At 43.1% G+C, this 15,833-nt stretch overlaps 1 long non-coding RNA gene across 6 annotated transcripts in view; it reads right to left on the minus strand.

Moving 5' to 3' along the window:
• The window catches only part of LOC123612644 (uncharacterized), an 80,198-nt gene that overhangs the window by 15,941 nt on the left and 48,424 nt on the right, over positions 1-15,833 (minus strand). For all 6 annotated transcript variants that reach the window (XR_012507691.1, XR_012507690.1, XR_012507693.1 and 3 more), the window contains 2 exons: positions 5,060-5,187; positions 4,463-4,534 (listed from right to left, as the gene is read on the minus strand). This is a non-coding gene — a long non-coding RNA (uncharacterized LOC123612644). The remainder of the gene's footprint in view (positions 1-4,462; positions 4,535-5,059; positions 5,188-15,833) is intronic.

Consider the following 15,833-nt stretch of genomic DNA (forward strand, 5'->3'; position numbering starts at 1 on the left):
AAGATGGCAAATTTTGTGTAATGTGTTACAAATGGTTTAATTAATTTTTTTTAAAAAGATGGCTCTGAATTTTGTGGAAAGAATGAACAGGAAGTATGCAAGAGTGAAGCCAGTGACATCCCCTGGAAGATGCTGCAGAAGTGCCGGCAGAAGATGAGGATGCCTTGACCAGACTCGACTAGAGAAGGAGAGGAGACAGAGAGGAATGGGTGGATTGGAGCAAAATTTAGGACTTTGAATCCACAGAACTTGATAAGTGATGAAATGTGGAAAAGAAAACTATACTATATTGGTAACTGACCAATTCTGACATGAATAACTGAGTGGCTGGTGACATGGACTGAGCCAGGGGGCATCAGAGAAGGAGTCCTCTGGGGAAGAGCATGACGTTCCATTTTGAGATGCCCGAGATCCAAGTGTGAAAGCTGGACTGGCAGTTGACAATATAGATCTAGAGCTAGTAAGAGTCTTTCTAGCTGGAAATGCTGCTCCACGTCCTCCTCCTCCTTGTCCTCCATGCTTGAGTAACAGCTCTAGTAGGTGTGAGTGAGAAGCTCTAGGAGCTAACTGTTCAGATAAAAGGAAAGAACCTAGAACTGAATCAGCCCTCATTCCTGGCATATTGACATCAAGAATAGGAAAGTCAGCATTACTGTCCCATTTTATAAATGAGGAAAAGGAGGCTCTGAGAGATTAAGCATCTTTCCCCAAAGCACACAAGTCAGTAAGGGGAAGGGCCAGAATTTGGACCTGAAATCCACCGTCAGCCACTATCCTCCTCCCACCAAAACAAAAACATAAAACAAACGAGAAAACAAGACAGGAGAGGGCTCAGGGAACTGCAGCCTGAGCTGACCCTGGATGCCTCTCCTGGCCCCTCACTGTCAGCTGCCTCCTAGGACAAGTCCCCCTTGCCAACTGAGACTCAGCTTCCTCGCTTGCAAATGGAGAAAGCGCAACCTCCCTTTCTTAGCACACAAGGTTGTGGCGAGGGCCAGGTGAATCGCCGATACACACGACTGTCAACTGAGAAACATTGTTTGATGGGGTTACGTTCTCATCCGTGTGCTGGTCTCTGAATGAGGGAAGATCCCCTGCACAGCTGGCCTGAGATCATCTTAAAGGCAGAGGTCGTTATCCTCCCCTGAATCTAAACCAGCCACCCCATTAATCAGCTCCACCTCAGACCCACCTCCTTGTGTTTACCTCTCTCTGGGAACCATCAGCCTGGTTTGCAGTCTCTGCCAGACCTGTTCTTCCCTGAGCTGGGGCCACCCGATCCCCACCTGCAGGCCCAGCCCCCTCTCTACGCTGGGCATTTGATCAGGGCCAGCCTCACAGGAAACTGAAATCTTCTCCTGTTTCATTCTCAAATGTACTTATTTCCCAAGATTTCACCCGGAGGTAAATTCTCTTTTCTGGATATTCGGTCCTTTGACAATCTGACCTAATAACCTGGATCAACTAGCACCCCCAAGAGGAAGAGGCCCACGGATATAAAGATTATTTTTAAATTAGATGACCAAGGTCCAAGCTTAATTAATGGGGGAGGGAAAAGGAGGGTGGGAGTCAAGAGGGAAGCTGAGTCCCAAGAAGGCTGGCCTCTCCCCAAGGCTTTGGAAGGGAAGGCCCAGGCCCCAGTGGTCTCTGAATCCTCCCAGGCCTGGTGTCCTACCAGGCACAGATGGGTGCAGTTTTTGCTGGATGAATGAATGAATGAATGAATGAACGCACACGTTGGTTCTTCCCTCTCTGTGCCTTCATGCGTTTTCTGAGGCTGTCAGTCCTCCCTCCTGACCTGATATGTGACGTATGCAAGGGCTGGAGAGAAAGTGCCTAGTCAGCCAAGTCCAGAGAGGACACATTAGTTCCTGTGAGGGCTGCCCAGGAGTAGAACTCACTTGTCCCTTCAGGAGACCGAGAGGGGACAGAATGGGCACCCAGACTTTGAAACAGACCCCCAGCTCCTGCTGTCTCCCTAAGAGAGCCTGGGCCCCACCAGTGTGCTTTCTACTCAGACACCCTCTTGCCTGGGCTTATTGGCAGGCCCTGTATTAAACAAGCCCTGACCTGATTTATCTTTAAATCTACCCAAGGACCTTCTGAGGCAGGCACTACTATTTTCTGCACTTGACAAGAGGAGGAAATAAAGGCAGGAGGTTAAGTAACTTGAACAGCATCCCACAGCTCATAAAAGTAACAGAACTGGAATTTTTTTCCTTTTTCTGAAATGGTGCTGTTTCATCTTTAAAATATCAGCAATTTTCCCACATGCTCAGCTTGGATGAAACGTGTTATTTTCGAATCTAGTAATGAACTACAGACGGTAGGAGTGGAAGAGCCCCCGAGGTGAATTAGTCCAGGCCAGAGCTGGGGAGAAAGCGGAAGGAAGGCTGAGCATACAGGCTGCAAATGCAAACCCTCCTCTCCCTCTTCCCTCTGCTCCTAAAATAAAGCAGAACAAAAGACTAGAAGGTCACTGGATTTAAAGAATTCAGCATCTCCCGCCTAACTCCCTGTGATTTTATTATTCGAGATAGCAAGAAGGGCCTATTTCCTAGAGCAAGAAGCTAGGATCCCTCTGCTGGTGGATGCAATCTTGAAAGTAGGTAGGGGCAGGGAGCACCCTGGGCCCTCCCTCCAGCTGTGGGCTTCTCCCTCCAGCCCTTCTCTCCAAATGCTGTGAGGCTGCAGATCCTATAGACTTCCCAGGATTGGCTCCCTGGGAAGACAGCCCTGTCCTTCAACAAACCCTTGCCTCCCATCTGCATCCCTAATTGGCAACTTCTGGTGACTTCATTTTTCATATTTGGCTAAAAATGGGTCTCTGATGATTTATTCTACCCTGGGTGTTGACAAGCTCAAGAAGTTGTGTAGGGCCGCTGCCAGGCACTCGTGGTAATGAAGTGTGACTCACCACTCCGAGGTCAATGCGGGGGGAGGCGGGAGAACCAGCTGACGGTACCTGCACTCCATCACCAGGCCTTCCGCCCTCTTCTGTGAGGGCACTACGCTCCTGAAAGGGCCACCCCAGAGCCCTGGGGCAGAGACAGGACAAGCAGCTCCCAGGCCAATCACACCTCATTTCCCACCCCTAGTGCCAAATGCTAAACTGCCTTGCAGAGAGAGCTCTAAAAGGGAGTTATAATCCAGCCCTCATTGAATCCACCCAATCACCTGTTCACAAACATGAGCACTAGAAGAAAAAAAATGCTTGAGAAAGCCTTAGAGGTCATTTAACTCAATCCTATTGCTTTATGGAAAAGAATTTGAGGCCCAGAGAAGCTGAGCAACTTGACTAAGGTCACAAAGCAAGAGGTGGAGTTGGGACTAGAACCTCAGTCTTCTGTCTCCCAGCCCTGTGCTCTGTCTACTGCCCACAGTATTATGAGAACTGAACTAAAGCTCGTGAATGAGTGGAGGCTGACTCCCTCCCCTCTGGACAGGAGCAAGAAGCACTCACCTTTAAGGGGAGAGACTGCTGGAATTCTGGCTGTGCCCTGTGTTCCTCTCTCACAGAGGGCTCTGTTTGGCAGACAGCCTTTTCCTAGCTTGTGGGGGTCCCTGGAACCTTGGGGCTCTCCCAGGAACGAGGTCCTCCTCAGAGGAAGGAGGAACCTGAGAGTGATCGCAGAGCAAGTTACCCTTATACAGAGCTGAGTGCTTTCATGTGGCTGCTAAATGACCCCATTTCTTGTTTTCTCTCTATTGACCTTCTGGGTAAATAGTCTGTTTGCTCATGGAGTCAGTAAGTGAAAAGGGCCACAGAGTTCCTCCAGTCTGAAGCTACTGCAGGCAGTCCAGGAACCCCGTCCGCCACACCCCAGAGGGACACTACCCTCCGCCGGAATGCTTCTCAGGATGAGCAATCCTCCTCCATCCCTCACGGCCCCTCGGCTGCTGCACGGGTCCACGCAGGAGAGATGACCTTCCAGACCTTTCTGACATCAGCCACTCTGCAATGCCACTTTTGCCTCTTACGCTGATGTAGAGCGAGAGCTTTCCCTGCTCTAGACTACAGCTGTGCCTGGTTCGTGGCTTAAAGGGACAAGCCACACCAGACATAACTATTCTTGATCCTCCAAAGACTGAGCGTCTGTTTGGTGGGCTGGGCAGAACTCTTATTCAATTTTCTTTTCCCACCCAATTTCCATGGGTTTAAGGGAAAAAAAAAAAAAAAAGCTTGCTCACCTCCCCTAGAGAAACTGAGTACTGGATCTGCCTGCTTGCTTCTTGTTAGCAATTCTGGTGAAAGGTCTTACTGGGGAGGAGGTGGAAGCCATCCAAGGTGAGATGCTAGGACACCTGTGCTCTGCAATTAGCCTCTTCCTCCTCCCCTCACCATTAAAGCAAACCCAGATATTCATGAAAAGTATTATTGTTCTCAGTTCCTCATTTGCTTTCTCATTCCCTTTGGAAACCACATGTGAATTTCATCCAGTCAAAAAGAACAATTACTTACTATATGCCAGGCAGTATTCCAGGGGTATGACAGTCAAGGAGACAAAGTTCCTGACCCCACGAAGCTCATGTTCTGGAAGAGATGACAATAATAAACTAACAAACAAAATAATACAATGTCAGGAACTGGCATGCACTGAGAAGGGAAACAGCAAGGTAAGGGACAAGTGGGGATGGAGTGGCTATTTTGGGTAAGGGGGAGAAAGGAAGGCCCGGGAGGTGACATTAGAGCAGAGACGGGAATGGAGGAATGGATCCCTCCTTGGGAATGTCTGGGGGACGCATTCTAAGATGAAAACCTGCAAGAAATTCCTGATCTGTGTGCAACCTGGATCAGTTAGAATGATTCAACTGACTTTTCATAGATGGGAGTCATTTTCAAGCCAAGTATTGCCAATAGCTAAAGAAATCGACATGACATTAACTGCACTTAGAAGTCTTTAGCTTTGATAACCTGATTTCCAGTAGGTGGGACTCTCAGTATATGAATGAAGTGATCAAAAAATCTTATCTTTGTGAAAAGCTTCCTTACACGATACCCTTTTTAATAATCACAACTACCCTGCAAGGCAGATATTATAATTCATAGCAATGTTACCAAAGTAAAGTGCCTTGAGCATGCAGAGCCAACACCGATAGGATCTGGTCTTCTGACTCTGGTCCTGACCCAGGACATCAGTTTGCAGAAGTGCCCAGTCTCTAATGGAGGTTTTCAGGACTTCACACCTGTATAGAGAAGAGTACAAGAACACCTGAGCTTGTGGATTTAATTCTAAATCAGCACAATATCTGATGTTGGAGATCAACATCTCTGTGGTGGTGTGGCAGTGCACCACTCAGCTGCCTTTCAGGGGCACTTGCTGAGGGGAGCAGAGTTGCCTGACAGCCCCAGGTAGTGCCCTGTGGACCCACCTTCCTGTTGGTGTCCCCCAGGCTGCTCCCAGACAGTGGCTGAGCACAGCAGTGGGGGTACAGTGCTCCTCTACTTGACATAAGCTGCAGCCTTTGTGCTCTGGGACTCCTGTTGTCCTGACCGAAAGGCACTGATGTCAGAGGCTTTTTCTACCCAATTCGTCCTTCCCTCTCTCCTTTTACAGGTGTCAGGCCTGCATTATGGTCTGAAGGTTCTCCCTGCCATCCCCTGCCACCTCCCCCTTTCTCCTTCACACACACTTCTCCTAATAAATCTCTTGCATGTTTCAGCTCATCTTGGCATCTGCTTCCTAGAGGATCCACAATGATATAATTTCTAATCTAAATAGCTTTGTTTTACTCCTTTATAGGAGAACTACATTATTAGTTTATTATATCTTTGTCTTTCTGGACTTGAAAAACCCAAAGATAAAAAAAATTTTTTCTCAGCTATCGGTGTCAGACTTTTGGCCTCACTAATGGTCCATTTTAATTAAAATGCAAAAGGAAATTCTGGAATTTTACTGATGTTAACAGCGGTGGTTTTGGTCTGAGTTCTGGTGACAGCCTTTTCTCTTAGCAGTTTCCAATCAGCTTCACAGATCCTTGTCTAAGGCAAACACTTGCTGCTTCATTCCCAGGCTGTGAATTCCCAGCTTAGAGCTAATCAGAGCTGTCAATGCATATTTGAAAGTATGCCACTGGTTCTAGACTGTTTCTGGGAATGCTGTAAGCAGATGCAGGGGTCTGAACTTGCACTGTCCAATAGAAATGTAATGTGAGCCACACATGTAATTGTCAATTTTCTAATAGTCACATTGGAAAAGGAGAAAGAAACAGGTAAACTTTATGATATGCTTTATTTAACCCAAGACATCCAAAATATTATCATATCAACATGTAATGATATGTAAACATCACTGATGAGCTATTTTGCGTTTTTTTTTCACACTAATTATTTAGGTGAGTCACATTTCAAGCGCTCAACCGGCACACGTGGCCAGGGGCTACTCTACTGGACAGAGGAGGTCTAGGCACTCCTAAATCTGAGAATAATACCTGGATATGGGGCAGCTGACAAGCTGTTTTTTCTTAGTGATCCTCTAAACTGGTTAAAGATCTCCACCCACCCACGCCCCATTTCGGAATTTGTCAAATCATCACCCAAGGGGATTTTTATTCAGGACTTTTTCTTTGTGTGCTAGGTAATAGAAAGCATTCATTTTGAAATTAAGTATTCCTGGAATTGTGTTCTTAGGCATATATGGGGTGTTAGCTCTTACAATGATTTTAAATAAACCTTTGCGGCTAGAGAATCAAGTGTACAAAAAGGTGAAGTAATTTCTTTCTCCCAAACACGTCTGACTCCAGCAGCTCCAGCAGTTACCTATCACGTGACTGATATCTGCCGCCCTGCCCTCGGAGGAGCCATGTCCCACCTCCCCTGGCGGTTGGTACCCCAGCAGAGATGCATTACTATTACAGGAGAGCACTATGATACTCCACTTTTTTATACTGGAATCATGCATTTAACGCCAACTTCACCCGAGGCAAATATTGTGTAAGTATTTGCCTACACACTCACTCACTCTATTTTCAACCTTATATTATTATCTCCATTTTACAATTTAAAGAAATTGAATTTCAGAGAGCAGTAACTTGCCCAATGCCACACTGCTAATCATTCCACATAATTTTAAAAGCTGGCATTGGGAGACCGATATCCTGAACCAATTTACAATGTGGATGGCATTATAAATTGGTTCATTCTTTTCTGAGATTAACTTGGCATTGTTTAACAAGTTATAAAAATGATCCATGCCCTTTTACACAATGATCTTGGAATTTATTCTAAGGGAATAAATAAAATACACGAGACATACACACACACATACACACATCAACTTGTACAAGATGTTTATGAAAGATATCTGTGATAGCAAAAAAAAAACTGCATATACCCAAAATCTTTCACTCATTTAGCAGACATTTACTGAGTGCCTTCTGAATGTTACAGGTCTAATACCAAGTATTCAGCAGTGGAGAAAAAATAAAAGGACAAAGATGATCCCTGCTTTCATGGAGAAGTTTCACACACAAATATCCCAGGAGTACAAAAGAAAAACGGAAAATGAGAACCATATGCATAAGTTTAAGTTGTCCAGTGCCCACATTTAAAAGGTAAAAAGAAACTAGAGAAATTACTCTCAGTAACATATTTTACTTAAATGTATCCAAAGTATTATTTCAACATGTAATAAACATAAGAAACTAATAAGATACTTTACATTCTTTTTTCATGCTAAGTCTTCAAAATCCAGAGTGTTTTTATATTTACAGCACATCTCAATTTGAACACTAAATTTTCATCAGGAGTACTAGATCTGTATTTAGAGTTCATAAAATTTATCATTAAAAAAATAGTCACATAACCAAGATGTTCCAAACAAACTTAAAGGTTTCCCAGTAAGTTAGTTGAATATTACAAATAATTTTCTTTTAATATTTGCATCCAATTGACCAAATTAATTCATGGTTGTTTTTTTTTTTAGAAGAAATGGTTTGACTTTGGAGCAAAAGCATATTGGTTTCAAAACAATTTTTGTTCAGTTTAGCTAAATTTACTAAATCTTGGATCATCTCAGTCTTACTGACACAAATTCAAAAGGTTATTACATAAACTAAAAAGCAACTCTGAACTTATCAATATCGACAAAGCTTCCTTCAAGTTTTTCCAGCCAATTTACATAATAACACTGTCAATTATAATTAAAACTGTCTGCAACTGATTCATATTAGAAAAAAGATATAAAATTGTTGTCACTGATTTGGATTATGAAAATTTTTGATTTCAACATAAATTTTGGTGCCTGTCTAGCTAGGTCACAAATAATAAGCCTTTCCTTTACTTGAAACTTCAAATTTCACACGTCCATATGCAGTGCAGTATCAGTGAGGAGACATGAATCACACTGACGCTGTGTGTCTTTGATCACTGACCATTTGGCAAGTATTTCTTTTGTTTCAAAAAAAAAGAAATTGGGCTTCCCAGTACAGCAAATCTTTGTAAAAACTCTTCCCCGACTCAGACAATGAGTCCTGGCAAATAACAGTAAATTCATTAAACCCATTGTCTTCTATTTCTTTCAACATTTCTGGAAACTGGGATGATTCATAGCATTTGCACATCTATACTGAAGAGTCTTAACAATTCCATCCATTACTTCTCAATAGCATCTCCTCCAGAAAACCCAGCCCAAATATTTTCAGTATGTGTCACACAGTGAAATGAAGCAATAATGGAAACATAAGTCTGTTATTTCAAAATTCCAATCAATCTGGATTTTTAAACTGATATAGCTAGATCACAGTACATCATGATAGAAACTAATTCTTTCATATCAAGCTAATGTTCTTTGATAAATAGAAAAGATTAAAAAATATCCATGCCCTTGAGTTCAACTTTTCTGGGCAAAAATTTACATTTCTTTGTAAATGTGGAACTCCTTTGAGAAAAAAATACCTAAACATTACTGTTCCAGTCATAGTAATAGCTGCTACATCTTCACTTGATTCCACAGCAGTAATATGCCTTCATTTTAAACTTAAATATTTGTCCATACTTATTTTTAACTGGAAAAATAATTTAATTATGTTACTATTAAAATAAATGAATTTTGAAAGTTTCATAAAGGTAATCACTAATTATAATTTCCATGGGTATCATTATAATTCATGTTGCCTGCAGAAAATATTCAAATAAACACAATACTTATAAGTTATATTAGACATACAGAAAAAAAACATTCAAGCCTTACATCAACTTGGGTGAAGTGTTTAGGTGTAGACTATAGTAAGATCTTATGCAACGTAATTAAATGTCCAACCAAAACAACAAAGTTGTGTTTAACAGGAGGAATATTTTATACTGCTAAAGCTTTAAGTTAAATTAGGTTAATTTATATTAACTCAGTAATTCCATGCCTCAGTCAACCTGGCCACATTTCAAACACTTGGTAGCCACATGTACAGTATTACAGTAAAGCCTTGTTAGACAGGGAGAGAGTCCAGATTACTGGGCTATTTCAGACCTGCCTCGTGTTTCTTTGAGGTCCTATGAGTTTGGAGGAGAGAAAAGGCATCTGGGGCCGGGCTCCTGGCTGCCCCCTTCACTGCACCCAGGCTGGCTCCACTTTTATCTGTCTTACATATTAAATCTTCACATAAGGTTTGATTGGAAGAAAGGATCCCAGTGTGTGTTTTTCTTTAAGATTTGAAAGCTTTGGTCCTCTGTCTCCTTGCTTCTGAAAGTGGTGGATCTAGCCTAGGCACCTCACCCCGACCCAGAGCTGGATGAAAATGCAGGTTCTCAGGCCCCGTCCCGAGTGATTCACGTGCATATTAAAGTTTAAGAAACAGCGGGCTACGTGGTTTTTTTGGCCCCATTGTGCCCTTTCCCTATGAATCATACACACACACACACACACACACACACACACACACACACACACAGTGCTTTGATGAGGAATTACCCATCCTAAAACCACAGCTAGATTCTGGCATTTGAGAGACAATCACAGGTCAGGGAGCGCAGCCCTCGGCACTTCCTTTCGGCAGCTGTGACCCGTGTGCGGCTCCTGGATTCTGAGTCGGCCCCAACACTTCCGTCCCACTCCTGCCACTGCTGTGCATGACGGGCCCGGGAGCACTGTCACTGTAGCAGAAGCTTCACTGATGTGGTAGAGGAGGTACGCTTAGTAGTTAAATGAATCAACCCTGGAACCGAATTGAGTGGATTTAAATCCCAAATATACCACTCTCTAGCTTTGTGACCTTGGGAAGTTTTCTTAATCTCTTAGTGCCTCATCTGTAAAATGAGGATAAGAATACAAAATACATAAAGGGCTCTTATAATGGTTAAATGAATTAATATGGGTAAAGCATTTAGATAGTGCTTGGAACATAGCAAACATTAATAAGCAATATAAAAATCAATCAACTTCTGCATTTTTTTTCAATTTTTGATAATAAAAATAGCAAAAATAGAGCATTTTTCCTTAAACAATTTTCTATCTCTGGGCAAGTGAAAGTTTTATCTGCTACAAGTGGTATATTTATACAATGGAATACTATTCAGCCATAAAAATGACAACATAATGCCATTTGTAGCAACATGGATGTCCCTGGAAAATGTCATTCTAAGTGAAGTAAGCCAGAAAGAGAAAGAAAAATACCATATGATATCACTCATACGTGGAATCTAAAAAAGAAGAAGACAAATGAACTTAAATATAAAACAGAAACAGACTCACAGACATAGAATACAAACTTGTGGTTGCTAGGGTGGGAAGTGACAGACTGGGAGTTCAAGATTTATAGAGACTGACAGGTATATATAGAATAGATAAACAAGTTTATACTGTATAGCACAGGGAAATATATTCAAGATCTTGTAGTAGCTCACAGAGAAAAAGAATATGAAAATGAATATATGTATGTTCATGTATGACTGAAAAATTGTGCTGTACACCAGAAATTGACACAACATTGTAAACTGACTATAACTCAATTAAAAAAAATAGGTATCACCAAATTACTTTCCAAAATTAGAAACCCACTCACCCAAATGCAAAATATGAAATTATCAGCCTTCCCACATCTTCACTGGTACCCTCTCTTTTTGTTAACTTTGCTGTTTTCTAAAGAATATGCATTCAGCAGGTTACCTCTCTACCTCAACCCTCATCACATCAGATTCCCATGTCAGTGTACATCTGTCCGCCCCATAGGATGTACAGCACCAACTGCAAACCCTAACGTAAACTATAGACTATGGTAAACTATGATTATGGTGCGTCAGTGTACTTCCTCAGTCATAACAAATGTACCACTTCCCAAGTGAGTGCTAATAATGGAGGAAGGGCGTGGGGGGGGCCAGGAATATAAGGGAAATTGTACCTGTACCTTCTCAATTTTGCTTTGAACCTAAAAAGGCTTTTTTTTTTTTTTAAAGCAATCAAGTGCACACTTTACGGTGGACACTGTGATACACCCCCAGACCCTCTTCCTTTAGCTGCTGGGAGTGGCACAGAGGATCAGCCACTCTGGAATTGCGTTAGCCGAATGAGCAGTTACTTCCCCCATGGGCATGTCACATTCCTGACTGACACAGGGAACATAAATACCAGCTTTCTTGTCTCAGCTCTGAAGGGTCACCCATCTTTAGAACTGCCTGCAGGGTCACCGTGACAGCTTACCCTGAGACTCCGTCACAGCTGGGCTTCTTCCTCTGCTGAATCCTGCTCCCTCCCCAAGGACATTGCTAGTAAACTCCCACGTGCTCCTCTCTGTCTCAGAGTCTGCCTCCCAGAGAACCCAGAAAGGAGCTTTCTGTTTTAAGAGAGAGGAAGCCACATCAGTATTCCGTATAAGAGTTTCTAACGTACAGAACTCATGGCGCAAAGTTCTTTTGATTTCCCTGTCTGATGCCTCCCACAGATGAAGCAGCCGCAAGTTTATACCTCTGCACTTACAGAGAGGTACATGTGTTTCTTAGACACTAATTACACCTTCCTGAGGACTGTGTTGCTCATCAATACTGTAAAAGAAACCTGAGAGCCAGAGAGATCGTTCGCCAGAACTCTTCCTAGATCTTGCCAATCACTGGGTGAAAAACGGGTTCTCACCTGCACTTTTGATGGGCATCTCCCCTGCTAGTGAGGGTGACCATGTTTGCACGTACTTGTTAGGGCGGTGGACTTTCCGTGAAAGGTCCACTCATACACTTCTGCCCATTTTCCTTTTTGTTTCTCCTGCCTTTTTTCACAATAATTGGTAATAAGTGTTTGGATATAAGTTATCTGGGCTCTTTTTTACAGTAACTTTCATCACTTTAAAGATAATACTTTATCTGTTGGTTTTTGGAGGATTACTTTAGTTTTGGTTTTAAAAATCTATGTTTATAGAAGCATGTAAGGAAGAAAGTAACTGTCTGGTCTGTTTGGACTGCTGTAACAAAAATCCTGTAGGTCAGGAGACTTACGAACAACAGAAATTTGTTTCTCACAGTTCTGCAGGCTGGGAAGTCTAAGAACAAGGCACCAGCAGATTCAGTGTCTGTGAGGGCCTGCTTCCTGGTTCCTAGCTCGCTCTCTTTTTGCTGTGTTCTCACATGGCGAAAGAGGCAAGGGATCACTCAGGGGTCCCTCTGATGACAGCATTAATCCCATTCATGAGGGTGTCACCCTCGTGACATAACCACCTCCCAAAGGCTTCACCTCCAAATACCATCACACCAAGGATCAGGTCCCACCATGTACATCTGGGCAGGGGCCATGTAAACATTCAGTCTGTAGCAGTAACAATCACTCAGAGTTTCTCCATTTAGAGAAATCACTATGAAAATTGTCACTTTTCTTCGCAATTTTTCCATGCTGTTTTCATAGTTGAGATAATCCTATATCAGACTTCACATATAGTTTTGAATTCTAGTCTTTTCATATAACATTATATCCTAAGCATTTCTGCAAGTCATAAAAAGCCTTAATAAGCATCATTTAAATGGCTGCCTAATAGTTGATCTAACAGATAAACCATTTGATGTCATCCCTTCAGAACTATCAGATACATGGATCATTTCCAGTTTCTCACTGTTACAAATAATACTATCAGGTGCTTCCTAGGCAGAGATATCTGTTTGTTTTTCAGATTATTTCCTTAAATATGTTCTCAAGAGTGAAATTGAGTTAAAAGTAAAAACACTTAAAGACCCTTCCTACAGATCTCAGTTTGTTTTTGAGGAGTCATTTATAAACCAATGTTCTACATCCGGAGGGAAATACATCACACTCAAACTAAGTGCAAGCTTTGGTGGTTCCAGCCAACGTCTTGGGGTCTCACACGCAATCAAAAAACATTGATGACACCTACTGCTTATTTTAGGCACTAGAGGGACGTGGATAACACTGAACAGGACCTGCTGTCAAAGAGCAAGGTGTCTGAGGGTAAGATGAACAGTAACTGATTAGCTATCACATGAGAAAGAGTGAAATAGATCTTCAACAAAATCGTAAGTCAACATGTGAGGGAGAAAATGGTGAAACAGTGCAGCCAGGAAGATAAGTTACTGCATTACAGTATCAGAAACACCCTAGAGGGCACTGGGACCCGTCACATAATCAATACTGGAAGTTTATGAATGCCCAGTCTGGGATTTGGAACATGGTTTTAGGATTTTACGTAACAACATAGGTTTATGGCTTTTACAACTTTGCTTTTATGATCTACTGTTGGTCATTGCCACGGTTTCATCGATACCAGGTCCCTAGCATGCAGCCTCCACCTCCTTCCTGCAGCGTTTTCTCTGACAGTAGCCCACTCTGGAGTGTGGCCTTGAAGACTGCACTGTGTCTTCAGGGCAAAGATTGTATTACTCGATGGTTTAGGCTACCCTGCTTACCTCAGGGGGGCTCTGGTGAGTGGAGAGAGACTTGCCAGACTGGTTTCCAGCAAAGCACGCTTTGTCCACTGCTCAGAAGCCGAAGGGACCCCAGACCCTGTGACCCAACCCAAGTCACGTTAAGGGCAGAATGGTGGAACGGCTCTGGAGTCAGAATCTCTGAACGTGGCTTGTGCTTGCCCCATGGAGCAGCAACTGGATCTGGACAACCTATTTAAACCTCTCAACCTCTCTTTCTTCAACCATAAAACAGAGCCAAGAGGAATCATGAGAAGACAAGATGTTAATGGATATGAATGCACTTAAAAGGAGGATATCTGTCTTTGAAATATCAGCATTTTTTATGCTTGAAAAAAGTCTAAACAAGTGACTTTCTAGTCCTTCTACTGTGAACAGATTTTGCGGTCCATGGGGGATGGGGAGAGAGGGATGGTAGTTCATTGATTTATTCTTTGTTTTTTAAAAGGCATGCCTCAAAGCAATGTGGCAGAATAGCGATTTTCCTGGCTTTGCTGTATCACTAGAGAGGCAGGTTTTGGCCAGCTACGAATACACTTTTGTGTGTGCCTGAGGTTGGAGAGCTAAGAGTTTTGTACAGGGTACTTGTTTTATTGCACTCTACTGCATTTCACAGATATTGTGTGTATTACAAATCAAAGGTTGTGGCAACGCTGCGTTGTTGAATGTTAGCATTCTTTAGCAATAAAATATCTTTAATTAAGGTATGTACTTTTTCTGACATAATGTGATTTCATACTTAATAGACTACAGTACAGTGTAAACATAACACTTATATGCACTAGGAAACCAAAAAGATCCATGTAACTCATTTTATTAGGATATTCAACTTAATCCCATGGTCTGGAACCAAACCTTAAGTATCTCCAAGATATGCCTGTGGAAGGCTAAGTGGGACAGTTCCTTTAGGGTTTACAAGTTGTTACCAGGCTCTACCCCATAACCATGCAGACCTCTGAGCCCTCAAGAACTACCCTCCACTCCATCATCTACAAAGGGGGCCCTTGGGAAGCAAATTCTAACATGATGGGTGGGGTTTGGATTTCAGCCAGGATTCTGAACAAATGAAGCTTGAAAGATATTCTAGAAGAAATTTTCAGAGAAGTGCTTCCACTTTGGTGAACCTATCAAGAAACCTGCAGAAATGTTGTTTCTCCCAGTTTTGTTGCATGGGGAAAATACACTACTCCTTTAAGAGCCTACCTGAAAAAAGAAGGAAGCGTTACCTGGATGATTTCGTTAGGCACACTTGGAGGTCAGCTCCAAGAGACTACACCTCCATTCAGGGATGCTCAGAGGAAGGAGAGAAGTGACTAGACCCACTCCCCAATATAGCCACCCACCCCCTCACCAGTCAGCCAGGTAACAGCCCTGGAGAGCAAGAGTGAGGCACCCCTCCCCACCCACCGCCAAGTTTCCATCCTCAGTGGCACCCCCACATGGACAGGGAGACTGTGTGAGGCTGACAGGGTGCTGCCCAGGAGCTGTTTCCCCTGCTGTCCACCCACCCACCTTACACGCCTGCCTTCAAGGACACTCCCCTGCCCTCAGCGACATCCCAAGGCATCTGCCTCTTCAGGAGCAAAGCCAGCTCCTCCCTGATGTCTCCACTGCCTCTCACCCTTCTCTGTGCAGTGTCATCCAGCTTTGCTCTCCCTTCTGGCTTCCTTCTCATCACTGTTCCCTAAGGATCCTCTTTCTCCCCTCTGCTCTGAGATTCCCCACACCTGCCTGTGCTTGAAAGAGTGTCCGGGGAATTCTCAGGACACCCTAAATATAACTCAGTTCCTGTTCTGTGAATCCTCAGCCCCAGTCAGAAACATGTGGAGCCTTGCCTCTGCTCCCCACCCAGGAGAGGCGGTATTTTTAGAGGGACTGCGGAACAGGGAGGGTCAGAAGCTGCTGAAAGAACAGTTCCACCAAATGAAAACCCTTGCTCAGATGGAAAATAATAATCATAAGAGTCAGAGCTATCATTTTCTGA

The sequence above is a fragment of the Camelus bactrianus genome, chromosome 6, assembly GCF_048773025.1.
Source record: "Camelus bactrianus isolate YW-2024 breed Bactrian camel chromosome 6, ASM4877302v1, whole genome shotgun sequence".
Classification (NCBI taxonomy): domain Eukaryota; kingdom Metazoa; phylum Chordata; class Mammalia; order Artiodactyla; family Camelidae; genus Camelus; species Camelus bactrianus.